Source organism: Sorex fumeus, unplaced genomic scaffold (genome assembly GCF_029834395.1).
Source record: "Sorex fumeus unplaced genomic scaffold, SorFum_2.1 ptg000106l, whole genome shotgun sequence".
Taxonomy (NCBI): domain Eukaryota; kingdom Metazoa; phylum Chordata; class Mammalia; order Eulipotyphla; family Soricidae; genus Sorex; species Sorex fumeus.
Genome location: NW_026606163.1, coordinates 6,344,482 through 6,362,395, shown reverse-complemented (window position 1 = coordinate 6,362,395; position 17,914 = coordinate 6,344,482).

Sequence of the window (17,914 nt, the reverse complement as noted above, 5' to 3'; positions counted from 1 at the left end):
CCTTTCCCATTCTGTAGACTGTCTTTGTATTTTGGTCACTGTTTCTTTGGAGGTGCAGAAGCTTCTTAGTTTAAGATAGTCCCATTTATCTATCTCTGTTTTCACTTGCTCGGCCAGTGGCGTGGCATCTTTGAAGATACCATTAGCTTCAATGTCATGGAGGGTTTTGCCAACTTTATCTTCAATGTACCTTATGGTTTCTGGTCTGATGTTGAGGTCTTTAATCCATTTTGATCTTACTTTTGTACATGGTGTTAGGCAGAGTTCTGAGCCTATTTTTTTGCATGTAGCCGTCCAGTGATGCCAACACAATTTATTAAAGAGGCTTTCCTTACTCCACTTCACATTACTTGCACCTTTATCAAAGATTAGATGAGCATATGATTGAGGAGAGATGTCAGTGTATTCAACCCTGTTCCATTGGTCTGCAGTTCTGCCTTTGTTCCAGTACCATGCTGTTTTAATTATTACTGCTTTGTAGTACAGTTTGAAGTTCGGGAGGTTGATTCCTCCCATTTTCTTTTTCCCAAGAATTGCTTTAGCTATTCGTGGGGGCTTATTGTTCCATATAAATTTCAAGAATGTTTGCTCCATTTCTTTGAAGAATGTCATGGGTATCCTTATAGGGATTGCATAACATTGCTCTCTTTTATGTGAGACACAGCGGGTAGGGCGTTCGCCTTACAAGCGGCCAACATGGCCGACCCGAGTTCGATTCCTCCGCCCCTCTCAGAGAGCCCAGCAAGCTACCGAGAGTATTCGATATGCCAGACACAGTAACAACAAAGTCTCCAATGGAGACGTTACTGGGCCCGCTCGAGCAAATAAAGAATCACAGTAAGGGAAAAACAAATGTCCAAGGTCATTGGAATTGGAGATTTTGTCTACAGGACTGAACTTACATGTGTTGGGAGGAGCCCTTGGGACACCGGTGGAGGGATGTAGACATTATGGTGAATGGAATAATATATTAATGAAATTATAGTTATCAGTATTCTAACTAATTTCACCCCAGTAAGATACCTATTAATGAATGTAATTGCTATATAATTACCAGTGTACACACTGAGATATGAATAACATAAAACCTAAAATTTATCTACTATTGTTACATATTATCTAAATATAATATTTACCTACAAAGAATTTCACCTATAAAGAATGGTTACTTCCTTATACTTCATTGATATATTTATGGCACTTGTCACTTTTATTACTTGTTTGAAGGGTGAAATGCAAATATGGAAGTCAAAATGTATCTGTGATCTTGAGGTTTGAATTAGGGTCACTTGAAGAGTGAGTTTGATCTTACAAATATGATAATGTGGGTACACAAAAAAGGTTTCTGGATTCAACCATTAAGAATTAACATGCTAAGTGAAATGAGCCAGAGAGGGACAAACATAGAATGACTGCACTCATTTGTGGAATATAAAAGGTAAAAGGTAAAGGCCCTCCCGTTGATCGTCGATTTGCTCGAGCGGGCCCAGTAACGTCTCCATTGGAGACTTTGTGGTTACTGTGTTTGGCATATTGAATACTCTCGGTAGCTTGCCGGGCTCTCCAAGAGGGGTGGAGGAATCGAACTCAGGTCGGCCGTGTTGGCCGCTTGTAAGGCGAATGCCCTACCCGCTGTGCTATCGATCTGCTCATAATATAAGACTACACCCAAGGACAGTAGAGACAAGGGCCAGGAGGATTGCTTCATGGTTGGAAGCCTGTCTCATGAGCTGGGGGGAGAAGGTAGCTCATGGAGAGGGACAGAAAAGAGATCACTAAGTCAATGATGGTTGGCAGGATCACTCATGATGAAAGATCTGTGCTGAAAGAAGATAAAGAATCAAACAAGATGGTCTCTCAGTATCTCTATTGCAAACCTTAATGCTCAAAAGTAGAGAAAGAGTAACAAGGGAACTGTCTTCCAAAGAGGCAGGGAGTGTGGTGGAGTGGGGATGGTGGGAGGCATACTAGGGACATAGGTGGTTGGAAAATGTACATTGGTGGAGGGATGGGTGTTCAATTATTGTATGACTTAAAGTCAATCATGAAAGCTTTGTAACTATATCTTACAGTGATTCAATGAAAAAATAATTAACAGACAATCATTCATGGAATAGGTCTCATAGATTCATGTTAGTGAATCTTCACCAATTAGGACAAACCCAACATCAGAGAATGTTTACTTAAACATTGTATTTTCAAAAAACACACTGTAGAAAAAAATGAACTCTTACACTCACACCCTGTTGATTTATCTGAGACACTTTCAAAGGATGCCTTACATCATAAAATGTCCATGTCAATAAGTTAATTCCATAGGTATGTACTCTATATGAGAGTTCAAGATTATTTAATGCATATTAATATTTTCTTTGTTCTGATCCCTCTTTAGATTATATGGAAAAGTTTTTAACAGAGAAGTTAAAAATAGAGATGAAATAATTCATTACTGTACCATATACCTTTGGTGTTACCAAGGTTGGCAAATTTTGCAAATCTAAAGCTGCTATTAGGGGCTAGAGTACAGTGGGTAGGAAGGATATTTGTCTTGCACGAAATCAGCCCAGGTTAGATCCTGGGCACTACATATGAATTCCAAGCCTTCCAGGAGTGATCCCTGTGTGCAAAGGAAGGAGCAAGCCTTGAGCACCACTGATTGTGACCTCCCAAACAAACAGAGAAACAAAAATTATAAAAACCCTGCTATTAGCTCAGTTTCTTTTTCTTTTATTTTTTTATTATTTTTAGTGAAACACCATGAGGTACAGTTGTAGATTTACAATTTTTTTGTGCTTGGGTTTCGATTATACAATGATCAAATACCCATCCCTCCACCAGTGCCCATTTTCCACCACCATGGATAATATCTCTCCCACCCCCATCCCTCCCATCTCACCCTGCCTCTGTGGCAGGGCAATCCCCTGTGTTCTCTCTCTCCTTTTGGGTGTTGTGGTCTGCAAAAGAGGTTTTGAGTGGCAAACATGTTCAGTCCATAGTCTACTTTCAACATGCATCTCCCCTCCTGGGAGGATCCTCCAAACACCCTTTATTTGGTGCTCCCTTCTCTATCTGAGCTGCCCTTTCCCCTAGAATGCCTGGCTGGCCTCTATAGCTCAGTTTCTTTAACGATCGCATTTTCACTCAAATTTTCTACTGTGAACTAACATAAGAGAAGCATAAATTACCAATAAATTATAATCCAATATTATCTATTGTGTTATATCTAAGGACCACCTCAAAAATTTAGCTTAATAGGACTCCTTAAGTATGTTTTGTAAATATAATTTTATTTATATTTTATTTAAGTTTTATCTCATTTTTGAGTCACTGTGGGATATAGAGTTACAAATCTTAGCATGGTCATGTTTCAGTCATACAGTGTTCCATCCTTCCACCAGGGTACATTTTCCACCACCAACGTCTCCAGTTTCCTCCCGTCACCCTTCCCCCATCAGTACCTCCTCCCTCCCCAAGACTATGTCTATGGCAGACACATTCATTCTTTGTCTCTGTTTGCCTGTCTGTCTGTCTGTCTGCCTGCCTGCCTGCCTGCTTGTCTGTCTGTGTCTCTGTCTCTGTCTCTGTCTCTCTCTCTCTCTCTCTCACCCCTTTGGGGCATTAGGCTTTTCAATACAAGTACTGAGAGGTTATTATGTTTGTTCCTTTGTCTGTTTTCACCATGCACTTCTTATTCAGAGCGATCACTTCTGACTGCCTTTGTTATGGTGATCCCTTCTCTATTCCAACTGCCTTCTCCTCCAGCATTTGAAGTATTGCTCCAACTGTGAACCAGTCTCCTGGGCCCTTGCTTCTATTGTCCTTGGGTATAGGTCTCATATTATGGTATTTTTTTTCAAATCTCACAAATAAGTGCAATCTTTCTACGTACATCCCTCTCCCTGACTCATTTCAGTCACCATGATATTCTCCATATCCATCTATTTATAAGAAAATTTCATAACTTCATTTTTCCTAGCAGCTGCATAGTATTCCATTGTGCAGATGTATCATAGTTTCTTTAACCAGTCGTCTGTTCTCAGCCACTTGGGTTGTTTCTAGACTCTGGTTATTGTGAATAGTTAGGCAATGAACATAGAAGTGCAGATAGCATTTCTACTGTGTGTTTTTGGGTCCCTGGAGTATATTCCCAGAGGTGATATTGCTGGGTCATGTGGAAGCTCTCAATTTCTATTCAATTTGTAGCTTTTTGAGGAATACCCATATTGTTTTCCAAAATGGCTGCACTAGTCGGCATTCTCACAAACAATGAAGGAGAGTCTCTTTCTCTCCCCGCATCCATGACAACACTGCTTGCTATTGTTCTTTTTCCTGTGTGCAAGTCTCTGTGGTATGAGATGATATCTCATTATTGTTTGATTTGCATCTCCCTGATGATTATAAATATTTTAAAGCTCATGCAATATCATGGTCAAATTTATTTCTAAGTTTTGAAGTAAATGACTTCTATTTAGATTATTTTAGGTAGGTCCATACAGTTGTTTCTTTGATACAAATGTGGGTATTTAAAAAGCAATAGACTGAATGCATGCATAATCAATAATGCATATAGAATATTTGAATTGAATTCAGTATCTATTAGACCTTGCTTCTCATTATATCATCTGTAGAGCTAATTATTCAAACATTTCAGGGAAACTTAACTGCAATCGCCCACTTTCCTTTGAGCAATAAGCATAAAGGATTTATTCCTAGAGGGATGAATAATCTTTTCCTGTAGCGAGTTCATGCATATTTGAACCTATATCTCATAATTAGCATATATTTTTGAGTCATTCATTTATTCAACGTTCTTTCAAAAGCATTACCAGCTTTATAGATACCAGGTTTTTGTTATAGACAGAAGAAAAATTGTTTTGCTTGCATTTTATTTAGTTGGAGAAGATAAATAGATGGAACACTTTTAAAATGATTATATATACATCTGTCTAAAATATAGTTAAATATGTATTATAATTTAGAAATGAGGTTGTTAGGGATAATTATACCTGATAGGCTGGCAATGTCTTTTCAAGAAAGTGAGTTTAACTGATATATGGAAACAAAAATTTATAAGGTAGAGAAAACATAGTCCAGAGATCCTGAAGTTGGACTTAGAATTTGGCAGAAACAGAAAGGAAGCTTGTCTGGCTTAAGTGCGGAGATTATGGGTGAATGTGATATGAGGGAAGATTGGACAGTTTTATCTAGATTAAGATTCGGAGTTAAGATAGTATTCTAGTATTATAACTACATTTGGAAAGCTACATTTGGAATATGTTAGACTGGAGATCTGCTTTTCTTTTATTATTATTCCTTTGCATTTTTTGTTAGTTTTTCTTTAAAGGTATTTCTATAGTATTTCTCAGCCAACATTTCAGATAATATTTTTCTGGATAGTTCCCATCTGTTCAAGTAATTCATTTCTACTGCAGGTGCTAAAATAAGTCCAGTCCAAGATTCTCAGAGCTGGTTTCCTCGATATGAAACTTCTCCAGTTCTATTTTGCAGGTAATTTTGAGCTTAGGAAAAATAAAGTCCTCTAAACTCAAGAGAAGTCATTTCTCTCCCCAAAGAAGTGATCAGTGCTTCCTCAGTCTTGATCAATCCCCTTAGCTAAGAGAAATACCTGCCACTCCCTAGCACTTTGAAAAATGCAGATGGTCTGTTCCCTTTCTCCAATTTAGGCATTTCATCCCATTTCTTAGTTTTGGGAATTTAATTCTGTCTGGGATGATACCTGAATCATTACTGTACCCCTATGCAAGCCTTGTTATTAGTTTGATTTTACTTTATTAACCTGTATGAAGAAGCCTTGATTACTTGTCTAGGTTAAGAAAAATCCAAAGGAGTGGGGGAATTTTTACAATTAGGAAAGTCAACAAGGAGAAACTTTACAGTTAAAACTTTACTCCCTTCTGAAACCATGAAAGACACCCAAGGCAATGGAAAAAGGTTAACATTTATTATTTATCAATTTATTTATTTAATTTTTTAATGAATAACCAAGAGGTACAGTTACAGACTTACAAACTTTTGTGCTTACGTTTCAGTCATACAATGATTGAGAGCCCATCCCTCCACCAGTGCCCATTCTCCACCACCAAAATTACCAGTATCTCACCATCACCCCCCATCACTCCCCACTCCCGCCTCTGTGGCAGGCACATTCCCTTTCACTCTCGCTATCCTTTTGGGTGTTGTGGTTTGAATACAGGTATTAAGTGGCCATAATCTTCGATCTATAGTCTACTTTCATCACACATCTCCCATCCCGATCGGGCCCTCCAAACATCCATTACTTGATGGTCCCTTATCTATCTGAGCTGCCTTTTCCCCCAGCATGTGAGGCTGGCTTCCAAGCTGTGGAGCAATCCTACTGGTCCTTATTTCTACTGTCCCTTGGGAGTTAGTCTCCAATTCTGTTACTTTATATTCCACAAATGAGTGTACTCCTTCTATGTCTGTCACTCTCTTTCTTACTCCTTTCACTTAGCATGATACTCTCCATGTTGATCCACTTATATGCAAATTTCATGACTTCATCTTTTCTAACAGCTGCACAGTATTTCATTGTGTAGATGTACCAAAATTTATTTAACCAGTCATTTGTTCTAGGGCACTCGGTTTTATTTTTCATATTCTGGCTATTGTAAACAGTGCTGCAAGTGCAGATGTCTTTTCTACTACACTTTCTGTATCTCTAGGATACATTCCCAGAAGTGGTATTGTTGGGTCAAATAGGAACTCAATTTCTAATTTTTTGAGAAACATCCATACTGTTTTCCAAAAGGGCTGAACCAGTCAACATTCCCACCAGCAGTGAAGAAGAGTTCCTTTCTTCCCACATCCATGCCGGCACTGGTTGCTTTTGTTCTTTTGGATATGTGCCATTCTCTGCAGTGTGAGATGATATCTCATTGTTGTTTTGATTTTCATAACCCTGATGATTAGTGACGAAGAGCATATTTTCATGTGTCTTTTGGACGTTCGGCTTTCTTCTTTGAGAAAGTTTCTGTTCATTTCATCGCCCCATTTTCTGATAGGATTGGTTGTTTTTTTCTTGTAGACTTCAACCAGTGCCTTGTATATTAACCTTGATATTAATCCCTTATCAGAAGAGTATTGGGTGAATATCTTTTCCCATTCTCCCATTCTGTAGACTTTCTTTGTATTCTGGTCAGTTTCTTTTATTTATTTATTTATTTTGCTTTTTGGGTCACACCAGCACAGGTATTACTCCTGGCTCATGTGCTCAAGGAATTACTCCTGGTGGTGCTCAGGGGACAATATGGGATGCTGGGAATTGAACCTGGGTCAGCTACATGCAAGGTAAATGCCCTACTCACTGTGCTATCGCTCCAGCCCTTGGTCAGTTTCTTTTGAGGTACAGAAACTTCTTAGTTTAAGATAGTCCCATTTGTTTATCTCTGTTTCCATTTGCTTGATAGTGAGGTGTCATCTTTGAAGATACCCTTTGCTTCAATGTTGTGGAGGGTTTTGCAGATCTTTTCTTCAATATACCTGATGGATTGTGGTCTGATGTTGAGGTCTTTGGTCCATTTTGATCTGACTTTATACATGGTATTACGTAGAGGTCTGAGGCCATTTTTTTTTGCATGCAGCTGTCTAGTTTTGCCAGCACCATTTGTTAAAGAGGTTTTTCTTGCTTCACACAGGCACAGGAGTTGGGTGCCATCCAAAGGAGTCACACACCTTTAGTTGGTAGTTCATGCTCACTCTAGGGATGCCATATGTGTATTGAAAAAATAAAATAAGAAATAAGGCTCTCCTTATCTACCTGTATTTGGCACTCTTGGCCCAATTCCCCCACCCCAGGAAGGCTGATGGTGACGAGCAGAGAATACAATCCAGTGTCCTTATAAGGATCTGAATTTCCATGTCAAGTTTAACATTTCTAACTAACTCAATCTCCTGAATTTTAAAACAAAATAATAAAATGTTTTTCTAAATTTTGGTAAACAAAGGAATATGTTTTTTGCTATACTAGTTATTGGCATGGCTATCACTGATTTTTCATGGTATTTTCCTTCTTAACATTGATTTATATTTTCAAAATCCTGTCATTGTGTTTTCTTCTCTGTATATATTATTCCTAGCTTTAAGTTTTATTCACAATCTGAGGTTCTTGTAATAGTTCTCTTCCACATTTGGGTGCTATTTTTTTTTATCATTTTTAGAATCAGGTTCAATTTTAAAGCCTTCCCCTTGCTTTCCATTTTAGGATTGATGTCAAAAGTTTTTCTGTGTGTTATCTTTTGAATTCTTACCATTTGGTTGAAACTTGACTCAGTCTTGTGGAATATTAATTTATTGTCACTGTCACTGTCCTCCCATTGTTCATTGATTTGCTCGAGCTGGCCCAGTAACATTGTGAGACTTGTACTGTATTTGGCATATCAAATATGTCATAGGTAGCTTGCCAGGCTTTGCCATGCAGGCAAGATACTCTCGGTAATTTCCTGGGCTCTCTGAGAGGGGCAGAGGAATCTTACTTGGGTAAGCCATGTTGGCCACGTGCAAGGCAAATGCCCTACCCACTGTGCTATTGCTCCTAATTACATTTCTTTCCATAAGGGAGATTTAAATAGTTAGGGAGAAACCATTAGTGCCCAATCCAGGAATTCATTTTGCAGTTATAGAAAAGATTAATTTGAACCCAGGTAACTTACCTCTGTCTTTACTTTAAATATCTAATACTTTGAGTCACCATGGAGTAAATATACAAAGGAAGACCTTAACTTTCATTGTCCAAGCACAGGGCACTTTGAATTTAAAAAAAAAACTTTATAAAAAATTTTAGATACCTCTGAAAACAATTTTTTTAATATTAGTAGCTTTAGTAAGATAAATTTTACAAGTTTTTAAAGAGAACACAAACCAGAAGAAGAAGGATAAACCGAGAATGATATCATGTATATGTGGCATTTGGAATAACTAGATGATGGAATGTAATGATTTTTTTTCTTAAATTTTTATTAGTGAAACACCATGAGGTACAGTTGTAGACTTACAAATTTTTGTGCTTGGGTTTCAGTTATACAATGATCGAATACCCATCCCTCCACCAGTGCCCATTCTCCACCATCACCAGTTCCAGTATCCCTCCCACCTCCTATACCCCCAATCCCACCCTGGAATGAAATGGTTTTCAAAGCAGGAGTATAGATGCTCTTAGTCAAAGAGTATGAGGAGAAGGAAAGATATCCAGTGTAGCAGAAGGAGAAAAGACAGTGAGAAGCAACAGGAGGTGGGAGCAAGGGGATTCAGGTATGAAGGTGTTAAGGAATGAGCTAAATATCTGAGCCATAGAGTCAACCACATTGAAATTCTGAGACCCAAACTTTAACAACAAAACTTGAAAAGGTTCCTATTAAGATGGTAGGCCGGGGGTGGGCAGGGAACTTAGAAACATTGGTGCAGGGAAGTTGACACTGCATGTCATTAGAACATTACATGTCTAAAAGTTAACTATGAATAACTTTGTAAATCATGGTGCTCTAATAAAATTAAATGAGAAAACAAAGAATTATTGTGACTATCTTTAGAGATTCTCTTTCTCCCTTCATCAAGAATTCAGATTTGGAATACAAAATTAAAAGTTAGCTTTAATGTAGAATCCCTCTCTCTTTCCACACACTCTAAATTTATATTACGCTTCCTGTCCAAGACCCACCAGATGACTCCAAAGAGGTCAATGTCCCAGATCCAAATCCCAACAAAATTCAACTTCCACTTGTCTTCTCCAACCTACCCCTTTTTAATCCTAAAATTTTGACTTTTCCAGAAATGCTTTTCAGCAAACATCTGCCTACCCTGACTTCTCTTTCTTCAAGAAATGTATAAGAGGCATTCTAATTGATCTCAACAATTTGGTATACCAAGGTAATGGCATAAATCTTGAAAGTTAGAGAATTAAGTTAAGAGAAACTAGTTGTAAAGTCATTTTTTTGTAGTTTCTTATTACAATACCTCTCATATTCTGAGACCTTGTTAATAGACTTTGTCAGCTTTAGATGTTCTTAGGGTATTACTTTTTCAGAAATGAATTAGAAAAGTTAGCATTTTTAGAAGCCTAGATGAGTTACTCAGAGATGTTCTATTTTTAATCAGCAGTCATTAGATATGTCAGATGATCATTTGGAGAAAAAAAAACCCTTTCTACTTGAAGAAATATTATGGCCAGGAGTTCTCCTACAACCTCCTATAAACAATTATGATTTAATCAGTTAGAAGCTATTCAAGGTCCAATAGGGATAATTTCTAGAAGCATTTTACCCTAATAAAAATTTGGCTAAAGTTAAGCTATACACCTGAGACAGAAAGGGAACATACTAAAACCTTAGTTGAAAGCTTTGTAAAATCTTTCAAAAGTACATAAGATTAAATCACAATAATCAGAATTATAGAGGTCAGTTAATTTGTCTTGGTGGATCATCTTTTCCGTTATACATAGAAAAAATTAAACTAATGTGGCTGAGTGATCACGCCATCCAACAGTTGTCATTATCAAAACACTAATTACTTAAGAAATCGTTTTTAGGAAGACAGGATTAGAAAGAAAGTAAAGGCAGCATTTCTTGTTTATGAGTTTCATCTTTGGCAAAGCAGATGCTGAATGTTGAAAATAACTTGGGATTTTCATGGAGTCCTTTTCATGTACCACAAGAATATGGTAGAAATTGCATGAAATCAAGACTTTGGAAGAAGAATTATCCTGCATTAAGATGAGAAGTATAAAAAATAGTTTCCATCAAGCCCATGAAGTTCATTATTCCTCTCTTAAGAGATAATAACCTCTCCAAGAGATGGAGTTAGCTTATCCTTAGTACTCACCAAAGCCTACCATTAAAACATAAGCAGAGAAGTTTAAACTAGAAGGTTTTGTTCACCTGGATGAGATTTATTTTAGTAGTAATTTATTAAGAAAATCTAGTAAACTCCCCATGTCTCAGTTCACTGTGATATGATTAATTTCACCAGGAAATCTTATAGATTTGCTAGGCAAATTCATTGCCACTGTCAGTTGTAATGACAAAAATCTAGGACTAAGTCCCAAATTTCTTGCTTTCCTGATTAGAATGTCAATTTTATTTAGTTTTCTCTAGGATACATTAAAAAAAAGATGTACTGGATCTGGAGTGATAGTACAGCTGATAATATGCTTGCCTTGCTGCGGTTGACCCGAATTTGATTCTGGCTCCTGGTATGGTCTTTCAAATACAGTCAGGATTAATCCCTCCACATAGAGCAAGGACTCATCCTTGAGCATTGTTAGGTAAGGACCCCAAATAAAAAAAAAATAAAAACAAAAGTTAAAAAAAAAGTACCAAATAGTCTCTGGGTCACACATGCCAATGACAATGCAATGTGTATGTTGTTTGGAAATAGAATAAAACTTTCCCACAACTTAAGATCTTCTCTCTAGATTCAGGTATAGAACCAATAAGAAACTTGGCTACACTTTCTCACTCTGTAATCCCTACAACTCCAAAGATGGAGGCAAATTTGATGCAGATGGGGACCAAATGTACTAATTTGCACAAAATTTAAGTAAATTCACCCTAAAGTCTGAAGTGCAGGTACAATTCTTTCCAGTATACCTGTAGGGCTGCTGAGTTGAGGCAGTAAAATGATTTATGTTCTACTTTTTTTCCACTCCAAATAAGCCTGACTCACAATCAATTACTAAATTTAGTTTTACCTGTAGGTAATTTTTCTTAGGGGACAGTGTTGCTGTATATTCTATTCCTCAATCTATATTCAGGAGTAACCCCTGTTCAGGGTTTGGGGGACGATACGAGGTGCTGGACATCAAACTGGGGCTAACTGCATGCAAGACCTTCCCTCCTGTACTGTGTATTCAGCTCTAATTTGTCTTTCAAAGAAATAATTAGGACCCAAGTACTTTAATGGTATTGTGAAAGTGCCTGTGTATTTTTTTTCAAGTCCTAAAGGCAGACATAGATTCTAGTGTATTTTCTCAGTGAATTTTCCTTGTTGAGGACCTTTCACTCTGATTCCTCTCATGGTCCTCAACAAGGTCCTAATGTCTCTAACGTGGCACCAATGTGTGAGAAAAGCCATTACCTATTTAACACCAGAATATCTCACAGGAATCAAAAATTCACACATGATGTGATTCTCTCCTTTTTAAAAATCTTATCTCATCCAGTTCTTTCTTGTCCTATCTCTCTCTCTCTCTCCGTCCCTCCATCCCTCCATCCCTCCCTCCCTCCGTCCCTCCCTCCCTCCTTCCTTACCTCACTCCCCTTTCCCCCTTTTTCCCTCCCTTCTTTTTTCCCTTCTCTTTCCCTAACCCTGCCTTTTCCCTCATCCCACCCACCTGGAAAATCTATCTGCAGAAATTCCTTGAGGCAGTTGGCTATTGTCATCATTCCAATATTTTCCCCCTTGACAAACCTCATCATGCCTTTTCTTCCAATGCCATCCTATGTCCTTTACCCATATCCTTGGTTCATGACTTGCCTAATGTTGAGACACTTTTTTTATTCACACTGCCATGAATATATTGGTATTTTTGAAGAAATTCTAGGAAATTTTTGGTTCTATGATTTATCCTTTAATATATATTTTTCATGCCAGTTAGATCCTGTTGCATCACATGGGCAATCATGTATGTAATTTGTAGCCTCTGCTTCCACTCAAATCGACAAATCCAGTGCTCTTTCACAAAGACTCTCCCTTCCGCCTACTGCTGTTGTGATGCTTGGAGAGGATCCCCATTTTGCTGCAGTGCTTGAACACTTGATTGTGCTTCTCTTTGGGAACTGGGCACACATAGTTTCACTGTGCCAGTATTGACCATAGTTTGTTTTATGATGTTTAAAGGGAATTCCAGGACAAGACAGAAGTCATTCTTGAATATATAAATATATATATGTATCTTTATTTATATTTATATATACACTCAGCTCCTGGGAGAGAACAAGACAGAGTCTCCTACCCTATGCCTGACTGTCTCCACCAGGGCCCAACAGCTGAAGACCACCGAGGCCCAGCCAAGGCTATGCTGGGTGCACTCTCCACACACTTGGATGAGCCTCACGCATAAAAGAACTGACAGAGGAACCCAGGTGTGTGGGACCCGGGGCTGAGATCTCCAAGCCTGCACAGTTTGGGACTGGACCTGCCAGTAACTAGACAGTTACACCCACCAACTGCCGTGTAACTCCAACAACGGCCAGGATCCAGAGATCATCACACTCAGCCGCGCGACATTTTATCATCTCATTCCTAATTTGGTCAAACTGGCAGGCTACCAAATGTAACATGCCCACACGGCAGAGTCTGGCAAACTCCCCGTGGTATACCCAATATGCCAAATACCAGTAACAGTGATGGGTCTCATTCTCCTAACCCTGAAAAAGCCTTGAATATGGCACTTTAAAAAAAAAAAACTCAGGGCTAGGACGAAGAAGACGTTACTGGCACCTGCTCGAGGCAATCGACGAACAACAGGGTGGTCGTGATCGTGATCTTTATACATACATACATATATATATATATATATATATATATATAGTTCTGGGTCTGTCATACCACCCTTAATTTGAGATATAAATCTTTCTCTAGGATAATAGTAGTATCTGCATAATTATTGTAGCTCCCATATAAGCATGTTATTAAATCAAATTTCCCTTTTTCACTCATCTGGTACTATACTGATTCTTGTCTAGGTGGAGATGAACCCAAATAAGTGAAGAATTTTCCTGCACACTTCGAATGTATGTGGCAGCATTTTTGTTATTATTATTATTTTTAATTGTATGGTTTTGCAACATTTTGATTTACTATCATATAAAACATAATATGAACTTGACTTGGTTACAAGTTAATAGAGTTGTACACTAATTTGGGTTACATTAGCCCAAAGATATGTTTTAATTAGTCCACTTAGACTTTTACAAATTGGTAAACAATATCAATTTCTGGAATAATGTGATGAACTCATTTGTATATACAAGATCTCTTGTATTTGGAAAATGCAATTAGGGAAAGAAGAAGATACAAGAAGTGAAAACTCAAAGTTAAGGGTAACAAAAGGAGAGAGAACAAAAGGGAATGACCTGCCACAAAGGCAAGGTGGGATTGGGGGAGGATGGGGGGTGGAAGGGGTACTGGGATCAGTTGTGGTGGAGAATGGGCACTGGTGGAGGGATGGGTACTCGATCATTGTATAACTGAAACCCAATCACAAAAATGTGTAAGTCTACAACTGTACCTCAAGGTGTTTCACTAATAAAAATTTAAAAACATACTTAAAATGTAAATTTTATACTGGGAAAATGTTAAATTTAAGCAAAAAAAAGGTAAAGGATAATAATGTTGGAAAAGCAGATTTTACGAAACCAAGTATATCAATATTCAGTATATATTAGTTTGCAGTGTGAGGGAAACTCTCCATACAGAAATATATATCTTACTTTAATGGTATCCATACTATACATATGCCGGATTTATATACATTCTTTATATATTCATCCAAAATTATGTATCAATATACATAAATAACTATATGTAATAAATATATACTGTAGGGATTCAAATCCCAAATAAAATCATGTATCACCTTGAATAAGTTGCTTCGTCTTTCCATGTTTTCATTTTTTTCCTGTAAAATAAGGAACAAAGGAATCTTATATAGAGGTTTATTTTAAGATTGAATTATTTGATTACATGCATCATTTAGAATAATATCTATTACTTTGTAGCATCTATTAAGGCAGCTGTTATTATTGTAATCTTTAATGTATAGAACAAAAACAATATTTAAACAACCGGTGGTAAACGCTAGTCAGTAACTTACTGAAGAGTTGGAACACATGACTGGATTCTGGGAGAAGCTCTGCTGAGAGAACACAGAAGATGAGTCCTGGACTTCCTTTACGAGAGAGAGACAGAAAAATCCGCCTTTGTATTAAATGAAGGCAGAATGAATACTTATCAGATAAGATGTACAGAGTGTAAGTGGTATGCTCATCAACAGTAATTGCTGAGGACAGAGGTCAGAGAGAGATTAGTTGAATGAAGGACAGCTGTAGAAGTAGACTTCCCCTAGCAAGATCTATTTCAAAGAAGTTTGGTGCAGATCTTGATTCTAGTTCCTCAGGGAATTCCACCAGATCTAGACATCTAAGATATGGTGGAATCTGGGAGGCAGCAGAGAGTAGCTCACTGAATTTGCAGACATCTAGATAAACCCAATATCCGAGTGAGGCTTGGTTTGCTTAACTCTGCAAGTGCAGCTAAATTTGGTATCTAAGCCCTAACAGCTACCAGGGCCCCTGTGAATACACTGATCTCATGAGAACAGTTAGCTCACTGGCTGGGTTCTCCAGGGGTGAAAACAAAACAAAACATCCCACCAAGCACAGAGACAGACTGCTGACTTGATTATTGCTTGGTCCACAAGGTCCCCTCAAAGATCTGAAAACCAGCAAAAAGGATGTGAGGTAGATCCAAGAAACACAGGAAGTCTAATAAGATTTGATGGTGAATCCATTATGCCATTCAGATTCATGTCAGATTTATCTAGTAAAGGGCCTCTGACACCTAGGAATATTTCTAATCTAAAGCCTAGTCAAACAATAGAAAAACTTTTGCTTAAAAATATTCTTGGCCATGTACAGTCCTGGAATCTCTAGCAGCTGCTAGCAGGTCCTTTGAAAGTGATGAAAAGGCCTCAAGGGTTGTCAGAAAACCAATACATAGGACAACCCAAGAGTTCTTCCAAATCTCCATGGTAGTTAGGAACCACTGCATCCTCATCATCTTTCAGATCTGTTTAATCATAACAGCTAGCCTATGGGGTAACGATGGACTTTGTCCATCTATCAGAAGTAAAGATCCTCTCCTAACTGGTGAGACAGGCCTATCCAGACAATGAGATTATCACACCATGAGTTGCTATCCAGAACAGCTGTGCTTTGAGTCTACTATTGCAATTTGAAGGAACCAGTCACCACTGATGCACAGTGACCACCCAGACCCTCATAATTCCAGAGTCAAAGACACCAGCTAAACCCAGAAAGCAGATCAGGCCTTTATTATACTCAGAGATACACTCCTAGATGCAAAGATGTACCATCAATCATGAAAGAAACAAAAGAATTTAGCTACATATTAATGGATTGGGACAAAAGTCCAGGAATGTCTTCATATAAATAAATACTTCCTGGTCTTCCTGAGGGGAAGTTCGAGGCAACAATCTCTGTAATGCGGAATGAAATAAAGAAACCGGTGGAAGAATTTAGCAGCAAGCTTGAAGAAAGGCTAATGAGAAAAGTTCATCTAAGCAGATATAAAGGAGCTACAGAAGCCAAATGTAGCATGGAAAAAACCAAAACTGAGATTAAGAAACAAAAATTATAAATGAAGAAATCTCAAAGGATTTAAGGGGTATCATATACAATAAACTTCATATTACAGAATTCCAGAAGAAAAGAAAATAAAGAGAAAAAGAATTACTGGTAGAAAATTTAAGAGTCAACAGCTTCCCCAGCTTATGAAGAGAGATATGTTCATTGATCCAAGAGGCCCAAAGAGTCATAAGAAAATTAAAAAAAATCCATTCAGGCCTGAGCTGAGTATTGTATCCACAATACTCAGGGGTTCCGCCATGTACATGGTCAACTCAAGTTTGAAATCTGAATTCCTTGTAGTTCCCAAACCTGCCAGGAATTATCCTTGAACAGAAAGCCAGGAGCAAGTCTTGAGTACCATTTAGTGTGACCCTCTAAGAAAAGGAAAAAAAGGGAAAAACTCAAATAGAAGATCACAATGACACATTACAATAAAAATAGAAACAATTAAATAGAGATCATCTGATCAGAAATATAGGGAGGAATGATCACATACTTCAAAAATTCAGAACATCATGAGGTTACTATGAACAACTTTATGTCACTAAGTGGGAGAACCAAGAAGAAATTAATGAAAATTTTATCCTATTATCTCTCCAAATGGAATCAGGATAAAGTAGAAATTTTTGGAGGGGTTTGGTTTTTGTGAGTTACACTCAGCTGTACCAGGAGTTACTCCTGCTTCTGTGGTCAGGGATTACTCCTGACTTGCTTGGGGGACATACATGGTTCTGGGAACTGAATTTGGGTCATATGTATGCAAGGCAAGTGTCTACTAGTAAGCTTTACCAAATTGTCAAATATTTATTGCCTATAGCCTGTAAGCATTTCCAGAGTATTAGAGTAACAAGAATTCTTTAAAGACCTCCTATAAAAATACCTAATAGAAAAAGCATAAATATTACTTAAAAATAAAGTTGCACACTAAATAACTCTACGAACACTGATGCAAAGATTTTCAACAAAATATTAGGAAATATAAAGGATAATATACCATGATCAAGTGGGTTTTATTCTATAGATTTATCAGTATGAACAAGTCAATTAATGTGATACAAAATATCAATGAAAAAAAACCCAAATTATGTCATTATATCAAGAGTTACAAAGAACAATTTTGATAAAATTTAAGAACCAGAGTTAAATTTTTAAATTTGGGGGCTGAGAGATAGTACACCGAGTACATTTGCCTTTCATGCAACAAACCCAGGTTTGATTCCCAGCATCCTATATGGTCCCCTGAGCACGGCCAGGAGTAATTCCTGAGTGCAAGGCCAGGAGTAAGCCCTGTGCATAGTCGGGTGTGACCCAAAATGAAAAAAAAATTAAAATTTGTATGAGAAAAAAAATTCCTGTACCAAACATTTTATTAAGGGCTAATATTCAGTATTCACAAAATCTTCACAAAATTCAACAAGAAAGACCAGTAACCAATCCAAAAATGGGAAGAAAAAATGAATAGACACCTCCCTGAAGTAGATAGTTGGATGGCTAAGAGGCATATAAAAAGT